This window comes from Rousettus aegyptiacus, unplaced genomic scaffold (assembly GCF_014176215.1).
Source record: "Rousettus aegyptiacus isolate mRouAeg1 unplaced genomic scaffold, mRouAeg1.p scaffold_m13_p_15, whole genome shotgun sequence".
NCBI classification, from domain to species: Eukaryota; Metazoa; Chordata; class Mammalia; order Chiroptera; family Pteropodidae; genus Rousettus; species Rousettus aegyptiacus.
Genome location: NW_023416290.1, coordinates 528,124 through 550,063, shown reverse-complemented (window position 1 = coordinate 550,063; position 21,940 = coordinate 528,124). Strand labels below are relative to the sequence as shown.

The window sequence follows — 21,940 nt, the reverse complement described above, 5'->3', positions numbered from 1 at the left end:
TGCACACAAATGTGACCGTAAGTGTGTATTCCTTTCAAATTCTCACAGAACCAGAACACTCTATCTAAGACTCCTGGCAAAAGGGAATACATAGCAGCTGGGTCAAGTTTCCACTTTGCCAAATTGGAAAGAACATGAATGTGGAAGAAACATAAGCCGAAGTCTACACGCCAATTCAGACACACAATTCCCAGTGCAGTAAAAACAGTTTTAAGAAAGTGACAAAGAAACGAGGGAAACAAAGCATGAAACGAGACAATAGAAGACAAATATATCCTTGTACAAAGGAACAAAACGCAGTTCTAAAAATAATGTTCACATTGTGATGGAACGTGGGAACAGTACACAGAGGCAGAACACTCTTTTAAACATCGCCGCCCTCAGAGCAAAGCCGGAGCGGGTCAGAACCGCGCAGGCGCCAAGGCTGAGTCTGCCCAGGATCTGACCCTGGCCCCGCCACCGGAGGAAACCTCCTCTGAGGCCTACGTATAGAAGCTGGCCACATTTGTCCCCGCAGTAAACACCAGCAAGACGTAATCCAATTTGTAAATCCTTGAGCTTTATTTTTGACCATTATGAAATAAAAGTAAAAATAACAAATTTCTAAAAACGCTAATTAGAAAGAGTGCCCTGCCGTTTTCCATGCCGCTCGAGCAGTTCGTTACTGCTGAACACGGCACGTTCCGGATCTCTGCCTGCCTGAGGACGGCTGCAGTGAACATCTTTGGACATTGTGAACTGTCACCGTTTTCTACGAGGACTCCGCCCGTCCTTCTGTGAAAGCAGATGCAATTAGCGGGGTGCCGCTGTCCCTATGGAAGCCTTGCCCGGACGTGTAGCCGGGCCCATGCGGGCCACGTGACCGCGGGGCGGGGGGGCTTCCAGGTGGCTCCGCCTGCACTCGCCTGTGCCGGACTCCTCAGGTGTCTGTCCATCCATCTTGTTCATAGAAATAACAAGAGGATTGTTATTTCTCATTCTCTCAAATATTTCTTTTTATTCTCTAAGGGGAAAAAAGGAAGAAGAACGTAGGTTCCCATGGTCCCGCGCGTGGGCGCTGAGCTCGGCCGTGCTCACGGGCGCTGGCGCGGGCCTTGGTGGCCCTCGCCCTCGCGGGCCAGCCCGGCCACCGCACGCTTGTCCCGCTCCCGAGCGCGGCACCACTCTGCATTTTTAGGTGGTTAAAAAAGCTTAAAGAATAATATTTCGTAAAATAAGAAAATTTAAATCGCGTGGAATTTCAATCGCGATGCCTCTGGATCAAGCCCCGTCGGGGCGCAGCCCGGATGGACCGGGGCCCTGACGCCGGAGCGGATGGCGCCCGGTGCTCAGGGCCGGCGCGCTGGGAACACTGGGCCCATCCCCGCCGGCTGCCAGGCGGCCACTGGGAAGCCTGCCCGGGGCCGCTCGGCCACCGCCGTGTCTGGCACAGCCAGAGACCACAGGGGGAGGCGCTGGTGTCTCGTGTGACGATGAGCAGGAGGTAAAAGAAAGTGAAACCCGTAGCCAGCCGCCTCGGCTCCCGAGTTCCCTGAGCGCCCGGCGTTGTGACTCCGTGTTGAGAGGCATGTGGCACGTCCGGAAAAGTGAGCTCACCTGATCATTTCACCTGCACGGTAACGTGTCAATGTCGATTGCTCCATTTGGTCAATATTCTTACTATAGGAAAAAAATGTAGCAAACCGGAAGTGTTACATATCTGTGGCACCACAGTCTGACACTGCGTACCTCTCTGGCTTACATCACACGAGGATGTCATTCTCTGCCCAGTGGTAGTTAACAACAATTCGGCCATACTCCTTCGGGTTCGGCGTGAGTGTAACGGGTCCGTGCCTTGTGTTCTGACGTATCTGATGACAGCGAACACTGCCACGGCCCGGCGGTGCCCCAGCTGCAGAAGTACCGAGTTCTGCCGACTTGATTTCCAACGGCATCTTTAGCCACCGCTCCTTCAGGGAACACTCGATCCTTCATCTTCTTCTCTTTCCTGGGCTGCTCCAGTTTCGTCTATTCTTCAAGCACTGGCTAAGGAGAGCCACGCACAAGAAACCTCTCTGTAAACAAGCCAGAAAGGTCTGTTTTTGGCTAGTGGTTTAGACGACGCCCCGGTCTGCACGTGGGACCAACGTGGCTGTTGTGCAAAATTTCCTCTTCATTTTCCTCTAATTGTGGTCCACTTATCTCAGAATTGCTCAAAACCGAACCCTTTGAAGGTCCGGGAACGCTCACTTTCAGTAGGAATTCCTTCCACACTCATCTCTGAGTGCCCGCGGCACGCCTGTGGCAGGGCCGTGCTCAGCCCCAGGCTTTCGACCCTGCCACATCGCCCATTCGTGTGGACTAAACAGCAGTTACAGGCCTCTTGTGAGTTTGGCACCTCTGGGTGATTCTGTGTAACGTTTGTGTGCTGCAGAAATGTAGACATAGTTCCAGAATTTTTGCCGAACAATGTTGAGATGTCGTTCTTAGCTGAGAGGGTCCGTGGAGTGCCGGGAAGTGGGTGGGGGGCAGACCCTGGGGAGGGGGAGCTGCAGTGAGGGGGAGGCTCACGGAGAGCTCGCCACGCCCTGCGGCAGTTCTGTCTTAATCTATTTTATGTGCTGAACGTTCTCGGGTATGTTTTATATTTCATATGACGCTTCTTTTGGAAACGGTGCTGTGCTCTGAGATGGGAGAAGGTTTGAAGTGGGGGGGAAGCCCCCAGCTGTGCCTTTAAATCTGCAGGTGCTGTCCTTTGGAAGGCAGAGAATGTGTTCACTGCACCGAGCTGGAGTTGCAGACGGTAGCGCAGCACTGCGTGAACCATCCCGGGCACGGTGGCCAGTCACCATTTGGGTCAGACCAGTGCACTGCGGTCGCCGTGGCCGCCACAACCTTCCGGACACCCGTGGCCCTCGGAGCATGGCAGGGTCTCCGGAGCTGCTTCCCATGCGTTGCTAGAGGTGGCACTGCGGGTTCCCTTTGTAGACCTCCTGTGTTTAATTATTAAAAGAAACACGTTATTCCTGTTGTAGGATAATACTTATTTTTTGTTAAAAAATTTTAGGGAGTTGCTGCTGAGTTAATCTGACCACCCAGAGATAAGCATTAAACCTACTTTCTGACATTGACACAAACGTGCAATATTTTTCATTGTGCGTGCTTCATGGAACATATTTCATATATTTTATATTATGTAGTTCTTAAAAACAACGAATTTATTTTCAAAACCCACATTACAAACAGAATTTTTGTTTACGTATATTTTAAATAAAAATACCATCATCACTAAAAAATGTCATCACATCTTTTTAAGGCATACATTTTCTTTTAGTATAAATACCTTCTTTGTCAATTTTTGAGCACATAATTTTTACTGGCTGCATTAACTTCCATTGTATTGACGTGTCTTGATTTATTTAGCTATTTATATCTCATATTGGATTATTCCCATTGCTTTACTATTATAAATATTACCTCGATACACATTCATCTTATATAGGTTTACAATATTGTAGTAAGATGTTTTCCTTAGAACAGAGTCGTGGTGTTGAGGCGTATGTGATTTTGTGGCTTTCGTAGTACACTGTATCGACTGACTCCCACAATGCTTGCACCATCTTCTCTTCTCATCAGCAGTGGATAATATTTAAGGCCAACATGGATTCCCAATTAAAAAGAGATAATAATACCACAAGTGTCACTAGACTTTTCAGGATAAATGATCTATGAAATTTTATGGAAAGATTATTTGAGTAAAATAACCTTTACTCTCTAGTAAATAGAGAGGTCGCCCTTTAATGAGTATGTTTTATAGCATTTAAGTAAAATTCGTTCCTTCTGCTATGCTTTGTTACCCACAATCCAGAAGAGTTATTTTTAAATGGATGTCAACATTGTTCCTAATTGAGAAATATAAATCATCGGAAAAAGAATTTTGGTAAAAATATATGGCAAAATATATCGTTCCAAAAAGCAGTTCTACCACATAATTACCTCTCGCACTTTAAAAATAGGTCTAGGTGTGAAAACACTTACAAATCTGGAATGTGCCTTTCAGAATTCCGGTTGGTGAGGGACACGTCCGTGGCAGGAATCCTCGGGCTTCCTTGTCACTAATTAGGCACAAAGGAAATTTCCTGATGGGGATGAAGGCAGCCGAGCAGGTTTCAACCTAAATGTGTGGAAATTGTCCGAAGAGACGGTGCTTGGAACTGTAATTCAGAATGAGTTTCTCAGCCAGGGTGTCGCTGAGCCAGAAAGCTCCACAGTCGTCGCTTAACTGAACATTCTTCAAGCAGGTCATCTGTCAGCGAGGCTGTGCGGGTGGTTTCGTCCGGGCCTCGTTGTTTACTGCCTTCGGATCATAGTGAGCACGTAAAGGATATGTCTCATCACAGACAGGCTGCGGCTGACACATTTGGAAAAGCAAGCGGAGAGTTTGTGTAATTATGAGAAAATATAATGAACTACATTTTTCACTTGATCACAAATAGTGTCAAGGAAATTATGTATATACGTATGCGCTTTGTTAGTTACGGATGTATATAAAAATACACACATGTTGACATATTGGACATCGCACATGTATGTTTATCCAGGCGTCCTTTGTTATGTATATATACCTAAGAAGGTAATTCGGAAGCACACATGTCAGGATTCGTGTCTTGGCAAACATTACACAGAAATCCGAGACAGGATTCTCTCTGTCGGCCAAGGCGGGAGCCCCACGTCGGCCTGTGAGCATTGGACCGGATTGGAGATAATAGATGAAAATCGTAACTGCCGCGTGTTCTGTTTGGGGTGTGACGGCAGCAGTCACGCTGCTGGGCTCTGGTGCGACTTCTGTTACATGAGCAGCGAGTCGCCCGTGCACCGCTGAGCTGTACCCCGCAGGGCAGCGAAGTCGTCGCAGGGCTGCGGGAGGGCCCCGGGGCGGGGTGGGGGGCGGTGACCTGCTTGGGTCAGCAGGTGTTCTCTGGGGAAAAGTGCTCGGACTCGTGGGGGAAGAGGAGCGGGAGTGTGACACTCCATCGGCCCGCGGAGGGGCTTCAGGGGACGCCACGCGGCAGTGAGGACAGTGTCTGCCTCCGCCTGGGCGCTTCGTGGGGCCCTCGCACGTGCACCGAGCCCTTCAGGCGGGGGCTCCTGGACTGTCGCAGGAGGTGAAAAAGCCTCGAGTGAGATCACGGCCCTCTGGGGACAGGACGTGGGGGCTCTGGTCACGCAGGGAGCAGCGAAGCGCGGGGGACCAGGCGGTGCTGGACTGACGTATGGAGAGCACACTCGGGGAGGACGGGGGTGTGGCACGCAGGCCGTCCGCACGGCCCGCGCGGCCCCTTTCATCAGCGCGTCTGCCGCCGCGGCCAGTGCCCGCGTGCGCTCCAGCGTCAGAGTCATTCCTCGGAGCGGAGCCGCGTGTGGGACCGGACACGATCCTCATCGCTCATAGGGCTCACGTCACCGAGGCATCCGGCACGGTCATTTGAAAGAGGCCGCGTTCTACACGGGCACTGCTCATCCTGTTCTGTCACCAATTGTGGAAAAACAAGGTGCAATTGACTCGAATTAATTTATGGCAAATAGACCGCCCCCCAGGACCAGAAACCCCGCCACACATTCTAAATTGTCCTTGTAATTGCAGGCTTAATCTGAAAACCCAGATGCGGGTCTCCAGGTCTAAAGGCAAATGGGGCCGGTTCCCATTAAAAAGACAAGAAAAAGATGAACAAAATGTCTAGACTCAAACTAATTCCCTAATGCTGATTGGGGGCTTCACGGCGACTCTGAGCGGAGGACTCAGGCCACATCTCTGGGACGCCTTTGTGAGCGTGAACTAGAGGAATGCGTGTGACAAGGTCACAGAAGGCAGAAATGCAGGGACGAAGAGGGTTCCAAGGGGGACTCCAAGGGGGCCCCCAACGACGTCTCGGCAGCGAGAGACGCTCAGCGAAGCCAAGAGCGAAGTCCAGGCATCTCGTAGACGCCGAGAAGGTGTTCCGTCGGTGCGGCGTCCCTCCTCAATTAAACAAACCTACGTAAAATAGAAAAAAGTCACCACTTTAATTGGATTAGGGTCACTTATTTCAAAATACCCGTGAGGGTTACCAGAAAATGCTACCCCAAAATATAACTCTTTGGGTTTGTGCGAAAGCCATTGAGAACCAGCAGGAAAAGCTGTAGAAAGAGGCAAGTTTTCTTTCTTGTAAAGAAAATTTATATTTATTAGAACTTAGCATTCATCAAGGTGTCTCTCTCTGCAGGACGAGGAGGCGGCGGCGGCGGCCTCGTGGGGAGGCGCAGACTAACTCCGCGGAACAACCGGGCTAAGCGCCCGCGCCCCCCACTGGAGGCCGCGACCCCTCCTGCCCTGGGTGCGCCTGCGACGGCACAGCCCGGGTGCTGACGGCGGCCCGCAGGCTCGTGTCATCCCTGCCCCCCCGCCAGTCTGCCAGGGCCCCGGGGCGGGGGAGTCCCGCGGGTGCTGCCCCCCAGGCGCTGCCCAGAGGCGGCCGCGCCCCTTCTGAGGCTCGCAGCGCAGCGCGCACGCGTGAACCGGTTCAGACGCCTCGCTCAGACCTGAGCCGGCAAACGAGTCTCCTCTGCACCTTGGAGTCCTGAGTCATTTTTCTTACTGCGACACAACTTCAAAATCTCCCATCCTTTTGTGACGCGGTGTTGTGACTAATGCATTATGCAAACTGCTGACAAACACAGTTCCAACCTTCCAGCTGCCGCGGCCGCTGCCAGCCCCTGCCGGGCCTTCGCCCTCCCATGTCCTCGTCCGCGCGCCTGAGTCACCACCCGAGTCACGGTTAATGGAAGGCCCTTGTCACAAGGTTAGACGAGGCTTTAAATTTCTTACAAAATCTGGTTAAACTTACGTCATTAGGTCTTAAGCGTTCTGCACTACCGCACACACAGAACCAATCACCTCTCCTTTGTTACTAATTTCAGATTAAATAAAAATGACTCAGACCTTTAAAGATTTTTTTCCTGGCTTTGTGGCTTTTACTTGAGTCATGATTTCTGGTCTAGAAACCCTTATAAATCAGGCAGATGAATCGCAACCAGAATCCTCCACGGCCAGTACCTGCCACTTACGGCAAATGCAGTGACTGCTCGTTTTCATTCCCCATCCGAGAAAAGGAATGAAGGAAGGAGGGGTTCGTGTCCTCTTCAGACCCGGCGCTGAAAAAACTCCCACTCAGCCCCCCGACTGACGGGGAGCGGCGTGGAGACGCAGCCTCGGCACGTGGCGGGGCCGAGGACGGTCACCGCGTCGCGGTCCCAGCGCGGGAAGGCGGCGGCAGAAGCGCGACGCACGCCAGGGTGGCCCGCGGTCCGCTGGCCACGTGGAGGGAGGAACCTGGCTGTGTAGACACCGGCGAGCCGAATCGGGAGCGTGTCCGGGCGGTGCGGGGGGCGGGCGCGCCACGAGACGCCGACCACGCGCGCCCGGCTGCTGCCCAGGGGCGCGGCGTTTTAGCAGAGAAGGAACCCCCCCCCCTTTTCCCGTCCGCGGACGGGTGGACGCTGCCGGGCACGCGGTCGCAAGGTCGGTGAAGCCCGGACGCGCCGCGGTCCCTCCGAGCGCGTGATTTCCTCTCCGGACCCTTCAGAGGACCCGGGGCACCGACCGCGTCACACGCACGACGGGGCGGCACGCGACGCCTGGCGCGGGGTGACCGGAGTCCCCGGGGGTAAAAGGGGCCTTTTCAAGGCAGCGGCGCGGACGAGCCGCTCCCGCGCCCTCCCGGCCCCGTACGTCCGGAGGCCGCCGTCGCTGGCCCTGGCGCCTGCCCGCGGGGGAGCGCGCACTGGCCCCCGGCGGGCGCTCGACGTCTCCCCCGGGAGCCGCGACGCCGACGCGCCCGTGCGGGGCTCTGCTGTGCGTGTCCGCCGGGCACGCGCGTGACCATCTTTGCGCAGCGCCCAAAGCCCCGTCCACGCGCGCTGCGGGGCCCTGCGGGGCCCTGCGTTAGGGCGGCCGCTCCGCGCGCTCCACCCAGCAGCGCCGCGTCCTCCGCGGCCGCGCGTCCAGCGACCGACCGCGCACCCGCGTCACGGCGGGTTCGTTTTCGCGTTCAGGTGGCTGAAGAACGTGGACGCAGATTCGCGTCGCTCATGGCATTGGAAAACACTTACTTTGCGGCGCGCCTTTCCAAACCCACTTCGGTTCAGTGCGTTGTCTTTTTTGGTGTCGACTCTGACTCACATGTAAAATCATTTGTTGGAAATGAAAATTGCAAATAATTTTTCTAAGTCCATAGCTTGCCTTTGAACTCCATTAACAGTGCCCTTTTAGGGACTATTTAACATTAGAAGTTCTTAAGTGAGTCTGCTTTATCACATTTTCTCCTTATGGTTAGTGACTTTTAAGAAAAATTTTCCCTCTTAGTACTGCTTTTGCTGCATCCCATAATTTGGGGTATGTTGTGTAATCATTTTCGTTTGACCCATTTTTTTGTTTAGAAATGCGTAGTTTAATTTTCACATATTTTTGAATTTTCCAGTTTCACTGTTACAGATTTCTAGTTTCATGACGTTGTCATAAAAAAGGGATTTGGGACAATGTCCATATTAAGTTTGTTAACACATGTTCTGTGACCTAACGTGTGATCTATCCTGGAGAATGTTGTGTGTGTACTTGAGAAAAATGTGTATTTTGTTATTGGGTGAAATTATCTGTATATGTTAATTTATTTGGTCTGTCGTGTTATATATGTCCTGATTCCTTATGGATTTTCAGTCTAGATGTTCCAACCATGGCTGAAAGTGGGTCACTAAAGTTTCCCGTCATTATTATATTGCTGTCTTTTTCTGCCTTCAGTCCTGTTAATAGTCGCTTTATATACTTAGGTGTTCTGATATTGGGTACATATATGGTTACGATTATTTCTTTCTTATGAATTGATCCTTGAATCATTACCCAATTTTCTCCTTTATCCCACGTGACAGTTTTTGACTTAAAGTCTGTTTTGTCCGATTTAAATGTGGCCACCCTGTCCTCTCGTTTGCCACTTGCTTGACCATCCGTTCACATTCATTCTGTGTGTCACTGAAGGGAGTGTCTTGTGGAGAGCATATAGCGGGTCTTCTTTCATTACCTACTCAGCTCCTCTGTTTTTTATTGGAATGTTTAATCCAGTTACATTTAATTATCATAGGGAAACACTATTGCCATTTTGTTCATTATTTCCTGTTTTATAATTTTTGTTCAGATTTTCCTTCCTTGCTATTTACCTTTACATTTGTTGATTTTTTTGTTACCGTTGTAATAATCTTTGATTCCTTTCTCTTTCTTTTGAGTAACTTTGAGAGTCTATGTGTATAATTACCACGAGGCTTACATAAAACATTTTTTACTGTATCGTAAGCCAATAACAATTTAACATACAAAAACTCAGCATTTAGACTTTTATCCCCCCATATTTTATCATGATTTGCATCATTTTATATTGCAAATCCATTAACAGCATTTTGTAGTTAGTTATTTTTCATATTTTTGACTTTTAAATACTAAGAATATTGTAATACTGTAATAGTAGTGTGTAAAGTTACACACCACCATTACAGTATTACAATATTCTTAGTATTTTTATTTCAGCACTTTGAATATATCGTCCCATTCCCTTCTGACCTAAAAGTTTCCGCTTAGACAATCACTGATAACGACGAAGGCTTTTTTGTATGTGACGAGTTGCCTCTCTCACCACTTTCAAAATTCTGTCTTTTAATTTTTACAATTATAATGTGCCTCAGTGTAGACTTCTTTGGAGTTCATATTGAGTATTCTTTCAACTTTATAAATCTGAATGTCCATCTTCCTCCCCAGATTTGAGAAGTTTTCAGCCATCAATTCTTTAGATAATTTTCCTGCCCCCTTCTCGCCCTTCTCCTCCCGGGACTCCCATGATGCATACGTTGGTTCTCTTATGTGTGCGCCGTTTAAGTCCTGCAGGCTTTCTTCGCTTTTCTCGTTTTGCTTGAGTTCACTCATTTTCTCCTCCGCTTGACCAAATCTATTGTTGAAGCTCTGTATTGACGTTTTGCGTTCAGTCACTGTACTCTTTTGCTGAGGAAGTCATTTCATTTTATGGTTTCTATCCCTACTGATAGTCACACTCTGCTCATGTGTCACTTTTTATTTTTATTTTGTCGAGTTGTCTGTGTTCCCTCATAGATCTCTGAGTTTCTTTTAGGTGATTATTTTGGATTCTTTGTCAGGTAATTCATACATCTGTTTCCTTAGGGTTGTTTGGCAAACTCACCCGTTTTCTGGTACCATTGCATTTCCCAGATTGTTCACGTCCCCTGCAGGTTTGCGTCGGTTGAGCATTGGAAGCAGCAGCCGCCTCTTCGCGTCTGCTCGGCCGGGTTGCAGCGGGGGGACCTTCGCCAGTCGGCCTGGGTGGAGACTCTGGGGCCTCTCACATGTTTCCTGCGGACGGGCACACCTCCCCCCACTGCCGAGGGAGGAGCTTCGAGGTTGCGCACCTTCCCCCAGCCTTGCAGAGCCATGGCGACCTCACGGCTCCTGTCCCTTTGCTCTGGAGCAGGGCATAGAAGTGCAGGACCTTGTGTGCGGGTCCATTTCTCCCCCTTCCTGTTAAAGGAGAAGATTGTGTGCGCCTCCCCTCTTCTCCACTGAGCTGCGCCAGCTTCCGAGAGCCGCCTGCCCCTTCTCCCCGGGAGACGCTGACATGCCAGCGTCGGGACACGCCCCACTTCTGTCCTCCCTCCCCGAGGACGCGTCTCGGGCGGTGCCGCTGGCTTGCGTTTTGGCTGGTCCGAGCCTGACCCACTCACTTTTCAGAATCGAGCCTGCTACACATTTCCCATTTCCTGCTGCTTGTTCATTGGTTATTTCCAGCCCCTAAGAATCTACGAAATCCTGTTAAGTACCTGCCGCCCAACCGTTCGTGCTCCATTTTTCTTAGTTTTTCTCTGAAACCTTTGTGCTTAGGTTGTCACATCTGTGGCTTAGACTTCCAGCCCCACACTCCCTTGTCCTGGCCGAAGTTTGAACTCCTCTCTGTCCCCGTAGAGATACTAAAGTATCCCACTTCAGCCCCAGAAGTGTTCTAAGACATCTCTTGAATTTTCATTTTTTTATCACAAGTGAACAGAATTGCAGTAGCATCTGTGCACTTTATTGGTGTTTCACAGTCTGGGATAAGTTCTACCCGTGCTCATGGGAGATGTGGCACCGGATCCACGGCTCCCCAACAGCAAGATGGCGCCCTATGGCGCACTACTAGGGCAAGACACTGAGCTTTTATGCTACGTGCATATCATCGAGACAGGTGCAAGTTTTTATCCAAAAGCTGACATTTCACTATGATTAGTTTGTCAACTCACTATAGCTCATTATAATAATAGAAAAATATTATGGCTTTGTAAAAATGCAAATAACATAACAAGATGAGTGTCATTTTTTAATGAGAATTAGTCACATCGCATATAGACCTCACCAACAGTCCCAGGGGGCCTGTGAGCAGGTCAAGGGCAATGAGGAACCTGTTGTCTGTAAAACTAATGTCACAGTCACATCGTCTAGCAGGAGGGTTTTGGGAATCGCCTTCGAAGGAATGGATGTGACATTCTTTGCCACTGAGAACCGTGACGAACCATTGGCCCTGTCCCTCACCCTCGCTGCGTCTCCGCCACTTCCTCAGAGCCTGACCTCAGCCTCCCTCGAACCTTCGTCTGAGCTCGGCTTTTCCCCAGACTCCTGAAATACGCGTGATTTAATGAGTTCCCAGTTTCATCGTGATTGATTTGGTTTCAAATGTGAAGTTTGGATAATGCCAAAGATCAGGGGAAATATGTTAGAAGGAGAAAAGTCTATAAGGAAAACTCCAGTAAGTGGTTTATAAAGATACAGTTTTGTAAACACATAGGACCAGGCTCAGCGTCTCCGACCGGCTTCGGCTGCTGTCCCCAGCCCTGCCTAGTCCGGCACTCTGAGATGCCGCCGGCCTCTGTCGCTCCCCGCAGCGTGTGCGCCCAACCCTCTCACACCCCCTCGCTCCGTCCCGCTGCCCGGCTTCTCCCAGCACAGAGCTGTGGGGCGCGGCGCCCCGAGGAGTACCATTACTCGGCTTTCGAAGGCAAGACGCCTCAGACAGGGACTCAGCAAGAGTTCAGGGAGCGCCCGCCTGAGGAGGCGCTGGCCGGGGCGCAGGCTGTGGCGGGCACGGGGCGGACGTGACGGGGAGCCACGCTTGGCTGGGGCAGGGACCGGGAGGCGAGGCGGCGGACCGAGAGGGGACTCCAGCTGGGTGTGTCCACCCAGACGCCTTTCACAGGGGCACGTGTCATCCTTTTAACTTGCAGCTGTCCACATAGGTCAAGAACATTGACACAGCCCCAAGGGCCCCGGATTAGCAGCGGGGACGTGCTGGCGGCAGGGAACACGGAGGTTAGCAGAACAAATATGTCCTTTTGCCAAGAGAAAGAGAAGGAGAACGGGGCAACTTAGCACTTCTATTATTTGTGGCCACGTCAGAGTAGTTTGCAGATTTACCTCATAAACGGAACAAATTAGGAAAACGATCGGCGAGAGGGGCCTGCAGCTGAAGGAGCCCAGGGTCCCGGCCGGACCGGCGGGACGGATCGGGCAGGGAGTGTCCAGCTGTCAGGTGGCGGCAGAGCAGGTGAACAGGTGAACAAGGCTGCGTGCTTGGGGACAAAGCGCCTTGTAGCTCTCACCCCCTCCGAAATGAAAGTGGGCGACGGCGCACGAGGGCGAGGGAGCCCGGGACGAGCACCCCGTGTCTCGCTCACTCGCTGTTCCTTCTCGAGGTTATGCCAATGAGATTGTTCCAACGAGAGCTAACGGCGTTGTCCCGTCACAGTGCAATAGAACGGCGGCTCGATCCACTGGCGAAGGCTTAACTCTGCGTGGTGCGACGTGCGCCAGGAGGCGGTGACCAGGACCCGTGGGGCGAGCCGCGGGGTGTGCGGAGCGGCCGGTAGAGGTGCCTCGCGGCCCTGGGCACACGCAGCCCCGACCCAGGACCCGTGGGGTGTGCTGTGCGGTGTGTGCAGCAGCCGGTAGGGAGTGCCTCGTGGCCCTGGGCACGCGCAGCCCCGACCCAGGACCCGTGGGGCGTGCCGCGGGGTGTGCGGAGCGGCCGGTAGAGGTGCCTCGCGGCCCTGGGCATGCGCAGCCCCGACCCAGGACCCGTGGGGTGTGCTGTGCGGTGTGAGCAGCAGCCGGTAGAGGGTGCCTCGCGGCCCTGGGCACGTGCAGCCCCGACCCAGGACCCGTGGGGTGTGCGCAGCAGCCGGTAGAGGGTGCCTCGCGGCCCTGGGCACGCGCAGCCCCGACCCAGGACCCGTGGGGTGTGCGCAGCAGCCGGTAGAGGGTGCCTCGCGGCCCTGGGCACGCGCAGCCCCGACCCAGGACCCGTGGGGTGTGCGCAGCAGCCGGTAGAGGGTGCCTCGCGGCCCTGGGCACGCGCAGCCCCGACCCAGGACCCGTGGGGTGTGCGCAGCAGCCGGTAGAGGGTGCCTCGTGGCCCTGGGCACGCGCAGCCCCGACGGCCTCCATGTCGCTCACTGCCAGCGGCAGGAGGCGTGGCGTCTAAGGAAGCTCGGCTCAGGTCGCCGCTCAGATTTGGGGGGTCCCTCAGATGCCTGTGCTGTGGTCCGTCCCCTTCACCCCGCCGAGTGCATTGCATTTTTCCCTGAGGGTCCAGAGCTCATCAACTGTTAGTCCCTGAGGGCGGGCTGACCATGGGTCCAGGGGTGGTCCCAGGGGCCAGGCCTGGCTACTGAGGGCATTTCATTCTCCTAGCCGCAGACTGGGTGGTGCGTGGGTGGGAGATGACGCCACCGATTCACAGCCTGCGGGGTTCAGCTTGTGGACCGGCAGGGCGGGACGCCTGGACGCGAAGCGGAAGCCAGAGGTCCCCGGCTTCAGCCATCCGGGCAGAGCCGCCGTCCCCTCCGGAAGTGGCTGCCGCAGCACAGAAGGGGCCACAGGGACACCCGGCTGTATCCAGCTGCCGGAACCTTTGCCCAGGGGACGAGCCGAGCTCGCCCGTCTCCCCGCGACTCTCTTCCTCCATTCTGACCGTAAGAATGTTTGGGGCGATGGCCACCCCCTCTTTCTAATGTGTCACCGATGAGGCTGAGTAAGATGTATGTGTTAAAAGATAACATCCCAACCACAATGGTGTTGATTCTAAACTGACCCCTTAGTGCAATTAATCTGCCTAGTCCAATTTTTGAATCTACCCCCGTCTGCTACTCAAACTTCATTTTCTTCATTTACTCACCAGCGTGATTTAAATATAATCAGAGCTTTCAAGAGCAGTCACACCAGATGCAGCTTCACTCAGAATTTATCAGATCAACCCTGAGACCACATTAAATGAGGTATAGAAAGGCCATCCTCGCTCACGATTGAACTAGAAGAAAGTCCGTGTGTGATGTGTCATCTAGAACTAATTACACAACCACGCCACAGGCAATGGTCTCAGTGCAGGCAAAGAAAAGCAAAGAAAAACCAAACGAGACTGTGACGTCTGTGAAATATTTGCGAGTAGGAGCCAATGTTGTCGACCCGGGTAAAGTCATTAGCTGATTATCCCACCTAATGAGACACTCGGAGTGGACCCTCGACGTCCAGTTAGTGCGCCGAGGAATGACAGGCGGGCAGCACAGGGCCCCCCGCGAAGCTGAAAACACTGGAGCGATTTCTCGGTCGACTCCAAAGCTGCTTTGATCACTGAGAAGAAATGGAAATTGATCCCTTCTGATAAAGCTTGGGCTTCAGACAAGGAGCGGTTTTTTGCATCACGTGGAGTGGTGAACGAAACCTTTTAAGACTCCTCAGCGCGGCTCCGTGGCTCCCAGCGGCTGCAGAAGGAGCTCGTGCTGCACTTCTATCCAGACGTGCGGCAGGCCGTGGGCTCCCTGCCGCGTCCCTAAATCAGCGGGTGGACCTCTGGGAGCAAGCCCTCTGGTCCTCCTCCCGTGGTCCACACGCACCCTCTGCCCCCAGGACTCTGGCCGCCGTCAGGGACCGAGCCCTCGGCAGGACCGAAGCCCTGTGACATGTGACTTGCTCCTTGCTCGGCTCTGTTGAACCGTGCTGCGAACTCATTAGCATGGTGTCTATTCCCCCGTAGATTCAGAATAAACGTTAGCCACTGTTGCCGTCGTCACTTTTCGGTCTTGTGTATGTGCTTTAGTAGAAAAAGGAACAGGCAGTGAGGCCCGGGCGTCCGACCCCGCGGTCTGAGACCTGGCTGTGACGTTGGAAAAGCCACTTTGTGACTCTTAATCTTACCTCCCACAGCTGCAAAGTGGGGACAATAAATATTAGTCCTTATCTGGGTTAATGACACAATCCACCCAAAGAATTTAGCAAAATGTCCGACCTTCAGAAGCGTTAGTAATAATAAAAATATGATTTTTTAGGCTATTTCATTTTAATGAATATAAAATATTTATAAATGTTTTGACAGGTTGACTTGGAACCTAGCTCTCCGAAAAGGTTCTCTGGTTTCGTTTTGCTTTAAAAAAGAAATAGATCTGACAATTTGTCTTTAAATTCTTTCCTTGTTCTTTCCGTTGTCTTCAGGAATCCCACCTGAAGGTCTTCTCTCTATATCAAAATCGAAGTGTGAGGCGGCCTCTGTCGTATCCTCGGACGCGGCAGGTTTCTCTGCAGTAACCAGGTCTCCTCCACAGCCTCAGCCGTGTGAAGGTCCTGGACGAGCGACTCTCCGGAGAGCAAAAGACGTGTCTGAGACGTGGCGCCCCGCGGTGGGTGGACGCGGGCCCTGGGCGGCGGAGCAGGGCCCGAACTCGCCCATTCCGTGTCGCGAATGCGCATGAGCTGCTGACGGCTCAGTCTGTCACTGACGAGCGCATGTTTCTTCAAGACGCATGCATACGCTGTGGTGGCCTGTGATGATACTTGCAATAATCGCTTAGAGCACAAAACAGTCACCCTCATACTTGCCTACCTGGTCCTCGGTGAATGACGACATTCTCGAGGACAGGGGATGGTGGTTTTTTCTCACTGCCCTTTTCGCCCTTAAGTGTTTTTATTTTATACCAGCTGTAATAAAACATAATTTGCATACAAGAAAATCCAGCCATTTAAATGGTACAACTTAGTGTATTCACAATGTTGTGCAATCATCACACTCTGTAATGAAAGAATATCGTCCTGGTCTCAGGAGACCCGCACCCCTTCACGGTCACTCTCCCTCCTGCCCCCCTCAGCTCTGACGAGCCCCAGTCCACTTCCTGTGCCTGTTCTGGTCACGTCACGGAAGGGGAATAATGCGACGTGTCCTTTTTGATTTGCGTCTTTCACTTATCCTAACGTGTTTTAGGTTTACCCGTGTCATCACATACATTTGCATGTCATTCCTTTTTATGGCCAGATAATATTCCATTGTCTGGGTGTGTACATAGGAGCGGGTTGCAGAGTTGTGTAGTGACCCTGTGTTTAACATTCTGAGGAACTTCCAGACCAGATTCGAAGTGGCCACACCTTTTACAGCCACTAGCGGTGCGCGAGGGGTCCGATCCCGCGACATCCTCAGCGACACTGTCGTCCGCCTTCTCGATCGCCTCTACCGCAGCGCGCACGAAGTGGGTCACACTGTGGTCCCGATTTCCGCTTCCCTGATGACTAGTGTTGTTGATCATCAGTGCAGATGCTTGTCCACCATTTGCATATCTTCTCTGGGGAAGCGTCAGTTCATACGATTCACCCAGTTTTAAGTAGGGTTGCCTTTATTGTTGAGCTGTAACAGTTCTTTGTATATTTTGTATGTAAGTCCCTTATCCAAAATGTGATCAGAAAATATTTTGTTCACGTTTACAGGTGCCCCCAGCACCTGATGATAAGCGCAGAGCAGCAGCTTTGCAGTAATTAATTAAATCGATAATCAGTACCGTCCTACTCAGGGCATCCAAGGCAGGGCGTGCCTGCCCCCAAGAGTCACTCCATGTCTTCTTCTCTGAAAGTCAGAAAGCCACAGTTTTTGTGGGCACCTTGCCTCCCTTCTGACAAGAAACATTTCCACTTTCTCTTGCCGTAAGTGACTGCTATTGTCATTAAGATGTGAAACTATGTGTAGAAATGGAACAGGAAACTCTCTCCCACGCTGCCGCCTGGACGCGTTGCATGGTCTGGAACTTCAGCCCTCTCGCGTCCAGGAATCAAAGCCACACCCAGGGTCGCAGAGGGACGCTGGTCCCTACTGTCCTCTTGGAAACTCCAAACCAGTCTGCGTAGTTTACCAAGATATTCTTCCACCCGACAAAGAAATTCCAGTCATTTAAGCTGTCTTTATTGTGTATCTAAGTCAGCACCTGAGAAAGTACCAAAACTCTTTATTTAGACTAAAGCGAGCCTCTCTCCAGCGAACGGGTTAAGTAACAAAGCGCAGGCTTCGCCAATTTTGCGCCCAGCCCAGACTCCCATGCGCCTCTCGCTCGTCCTTGGTGGGTGGCAGCGCGCGCCGTGTCTAGCTCCGTATTGATTCTTCTGCGCCTGGAGGAAGCCTCGCCTGGTAACGACGGGGGCGGGCGGGGAGGGGTAGAAGGGGAGAAGGGGAGCCTCTCAGCAGCTGCATTAAGACACAGCGGAGCCTGGTCCTCCTACCTGAGAAGGTCTCGCTAAGAAGCGCGCTCTCTCGGTAAGTTTTAGTTTACCGAGGCGCAAAAATCGATGTCACATCTAAGCCTGAACACTGGGTCCGAGTGAGGGCGGGCCCCGCCCGGTGCTCGCGCAAGGGTTTCTTTTGCTCCCGCACTGGTCTGCCACGGAGGAGTCCCCTCCTCCGTCCTCGCCCCGAGTCGGGCTGTGGTTAGACTCATTACCGGCTGGAAACCCATTCGCGGGACTGTGAGGCGCGCTGACTGCATGTCTCCTATAGGTAAGAAACGGCCAGCAAGAGGGAACTCCAGCCCGAGCGCGCTGGGTATCTGTTAATTGTTAAATGGATTTAAAGAGAAATTGTCTGCTTTTAATGTTGGTAGACTTTGTGGTTAGTTCAAGAACAATTTCTTGCATGTCTGTGCATCCTGGGCACGTTCTAGCACTTAAGACAACAGGCAGTATTGTTATCCCGCGGAGCAGCGGGCCCCAACCTTTGTGGCACCAGGGACCGGTGCACCTGCGAGCATCGGGTGCCTGAGGAGCTGAGGCGGCGCTGAGGCGCCGCTGGCGCTGGGGAGCGGCCGCAGACCCCGTGGAGCTTTGGCGCCGGCCCGCCGCCCCCCAGCGCCAGCGTCACGTTTGGGTACGTGCGGGGACTGTACGCTACACACGGACCGACGGTGTTCAGTGGAACAGCTCTAGTGATGTTTTTCAGTAATTCTCAAGAACTCCTTCTTGATTTTAGCAGACTAAAACTCGGGGAATAAGTTCCTGTCTACCCTATCCATAAACGTCACGATTTTAAGTCCTTATCTACTTCTCCGCCTTTATCGCTCCAGCTGGAGTCCTCATTTGTAGCCTGTCAGTACCGAGAAGGCTTCCGTACCCTTGATCAGCAGGAGAAAGGTTAAGCTTCACTTTCTAAATCGAGACCTGAAGGAACTTGATAAGAGACAGCCAGAGTCAGGGTCGTTAATCACTGCCATGCAAAAAAAAAAGAAAAAATTGAGAAAAGTATCAAGAAACACAGCATTTTAATTTGGTACCTTTCTTTCCTTCGTTTTTCCTTTTTCAAAATTTGAACAACGTGGGATGAGAGAATTAAGATTAAAAGAATTTGGGTTACTAAATAAGGTTATGATGGAAATTTGTATTTGAAGTGATAGTTTTTCAAAACAGTACAGACTTTATAAAAGTTCATGAATTTGGAGTTAAATCATTTCTCTTCAGGCCTAACAGACTCACACAGACTTGAAATTCTGGAATTTTCTTCACATCCCTCCACTGCTCCCTCTCCCCATCTCCCCTCTCCCACGAGCACGGCCTGGGCCACCAACAACATCCAGCACCTGTGCGAAACACCTGCCCCACGCGTTTGCGGTCTGAGGGAGAAAACTCCCAGGACCCTCCGCGCGCGCTCGGCTTGGAGCAAAGGCCGAGTCACTGGGGCGCCGCAGGAGCTGGACGAGACCGCGGCCGGAGCAGGGGAGGGGCACGGGGCGTGCGTGACGCGCAGGGCCGCCCGGGGACGAGGACGCCGTGTCGTGGGAGGGGAGGCGCCCGGAGCCCCGCTGGCTTCCACTGGGACGGCGAGTCGGCGAATCCTCCCTAGTGACCGCGTCCCGCCGCGCCGGCCTGCGCGCGGTCACCCCGCGAGGGGCTCAGTGTCCTGCGGCGTGGACGCTGGGACGCCTGGACGCGGAGCGCACACGACCCGCGGCCAAGGTGGTCAAGCCGGACGTGTGTGGAGGTAGGAAATGGCTGACACGGCCAGAGCGCGCGCGGCCCCGGGACCCGCCCCGCAGCGGGCCGGCCGCGGCCGCGGTGTCGGAGGCCCCGCCGCGCGGAGCGACAGGTGCGCGCGGAGCGACAGGTGCGCGCGGCCCGACTCGTGCGCATGCGCGACGTGCAGCGAACACCAAGGCCAGCGCGTGCCACGGGGGCGCGACGGTGGCCCCGCCACGGTGGCCCCGCGCACGCAGCGCGGGTCCTCGCCCAGGGCCAGGGCGAGGCCGGCCCGGCCTGGTCCGCGCGCGGACGTGGCGCGCGCCCAGCCACCGCGCCGCGCTCGGCCTCCCGCGCGTCTCTCTCAGCGGTTCACAGTGTAAACGCATCATCAGTTCATTTTGCGTTTGTCATTAAGTATGAAAACTGAGGTTACGGAGTTGACAAAGTCGCATTATTTTGCGTGTGTGGCTCCCCTGCTGAATCTTTTGGATGATTAGTTCAATCGACTCAATTCCAACTCCTTTATTTCAGGGCTCACTGCATTCTAGAGACCACAAGTCTAAAACTCCTGGACCGCTTCGCAGTTTCTATGTCCAAGCCCTCGCCAGCCTGACCCCCGCCTCGAGGCGTGAACGCGGCAAGCGACAGGGCCGCCGCGGCCGTGAGTCCCACGCCCCGTGGCGGAGGCCGCGCTGTCAGCAGAGGAGGGACCAGGCGGCGGGCCCGGACCGGGCTTCGCCGGCACCGCCCAGCCCGGGGAATCGCGTCCGGGACGTTTCCCGACCCCCGGACCCTGGAGGAGCCGGCGCGAGGAGCTGGCGGCCCACCTGTGTCCCTGGCGTTGGGACTTCTCCCCGCAGGCGCGTTCCGGGCGTTCGTCGGGGACTCGCTCCAGAGCTCCTTCTGGAGGGTTCGTCCCCGGCCGGCCAGAGCAGCTGTCAGGATCTCCGGGCATCTTACTTGCCTAAGTACTGTCCGAAGACGCTTGCTTTAGTGTCGAACTTTTCCGGCCCAGTCTAAACACACGAACGCTCCCTCGCGGATACGAAGCTTGCCTTTCGCATCGGCGGTAGCGGCTCCCGGCGCACGCGTGGACACCCCGGAGCCGCGCGGGTCGCCATTCCCCGCGGGCAGTGCGGTCCCACGCTGTGTACTGCCCTGTGCCATGTAAATCATTGCATTCAGTTTCATTTTTACTATTTTTTAAGAAATCGGTAAGCATCCTGTGTTCCTTGCATTTTAAATAATAGTTCCCAGTAATCCACGGGAAGCACACACACGAGAATACTTCCGAGCACAGAGCCCAGGCTGACGCGCTCGACAGCAGGTGTGCGAGTCTGCGCACAGGCATTTTGCGAGCGTCTTCACGCGGGCGAGCGGTGGAGCCGAGGCCTGGGTGGAGACAGCGAGAGAGCATTTGCAGGAACATGTGTGTGTTTAAACTGGGCCGAAACAAACATTTGTTTTATCGTAATGATGGAAATAAACATTTTAATTTAGGTAGTGTTTGACACCAAAACAAGTGTCTTCAAATAAAATAATATTTAGGAAAGAGTCTTGCAAATATGTTTCTTGGCTGAGCATACTTTTTTGCCAGCACAGGTGCGACCGTGCGTGTTAAGTAAAGCGTGGGCATCACTCTTCGTGGTAAAATAAGGAATATTAACCTTTGTTAAAATGCCTTTGCTGACTACGGCGATGTTGAGTGACAACGGCGTTTTCGATGAGACGTTAGCACGGCGGTCAAAGTCCTAAAGTTGCGCTGTGCTTCAAAACACGTCGGGCCAGGCGTGTTTGATGTAACCGTGCACATCTGTTCACGTATGTGGGCTGAGCACGTGTTCCATTCACAGCTGCCGGAAACGATCTTGGGGGCGGCGGGATGAGTGCGCGAGCGGCCCTCGGCTGGGCGGAGCTTCCGGCCTCGGCTCCCACCTGGCTGCTGGGCGCCTTTGTGCTCCAGTCCCCACCCGGTCCCGGGTCCCGGGGGTCGCGGAGCACAGGGCTCCACTGGTCCAGAGCACAGGGCTCCACTGGTCCAGAGCAACTCTGGTAAGGAACCAACGACACATGTCGGGACATCCCTGAGCCAGAGGAGCCTGAAGACCATCACCACGAGGACACGCAGCCGACCTCCACGAGGCCCCCGCGTGACCTCCACGTGGCCCCCGCGTGCTGTGGCCGAAGCAGGCTGCTGGGTCGTTTCCAGTCAAGAAGGGACGATGGAGTCGCACTTCACGCCCTTCCTGGTCTCGAGTAAGAGGAGAAACGCAGACAGCGCCTCCGACGATGGAAGCTGCGGTCACAGCGCTCCTCACGGGGATGCTGCGAAGCGCCCTGCAGCTCCCTCCGCACGGGCTTGGGGGGCGCCATCAGACAGCCCCCCACAGATCCCCGGGGAGCTCCCGCCCTGTGGACCTGTGCAGCGGGCTCCCCACGCCTGGGCCCCCGCCCCAGCTGACTCCCGCCACGTCTGCAGACGGCTGGGAACACGTACAGAAAGGCCGAAGGCGCGGAATTGGGGAAAAGCTCACAAATGTGAACATTTTAGGACACGTGCTATAGAAACCAAAGCAGGAGTTCTCATTACTG

The 21,940-nt window shown here is 53.5% G+C and overlaps 1 long non-coding RNA gene across 3 annotated transcripts in view; it reads right to left on the bottom strand.

Annotated features, from left to right (window-relative positions):
- Positions 1-537: 537 nt before the first annotated feature.
- The window catches only part of LOC107507567, a 187,802-nt gene continuing 166,399 nt past the window's right edge, over positions 538-21,940 (bottom strand). Inside the window, exons 3-5 of one of the 3 annotated variants that reach the window (XR_004954555.1) lie at positions 4,018-6,013; positions 1,597-2,972; positions 538-1,003 (exon numbers count right to left, since the gene is read on the bottom strand). This is a non-coding gene — a long non-coding RNA (uncharacterized LOC107507567). Of the gene's footprint in view, positions 2,973-4,017; positions 6,014-21,940 lie in introns of all 3 variants that reach the window. The other 2 variants (XR_004954556.1, XR_004954554.1) reach the window with 2 other exon arrangements.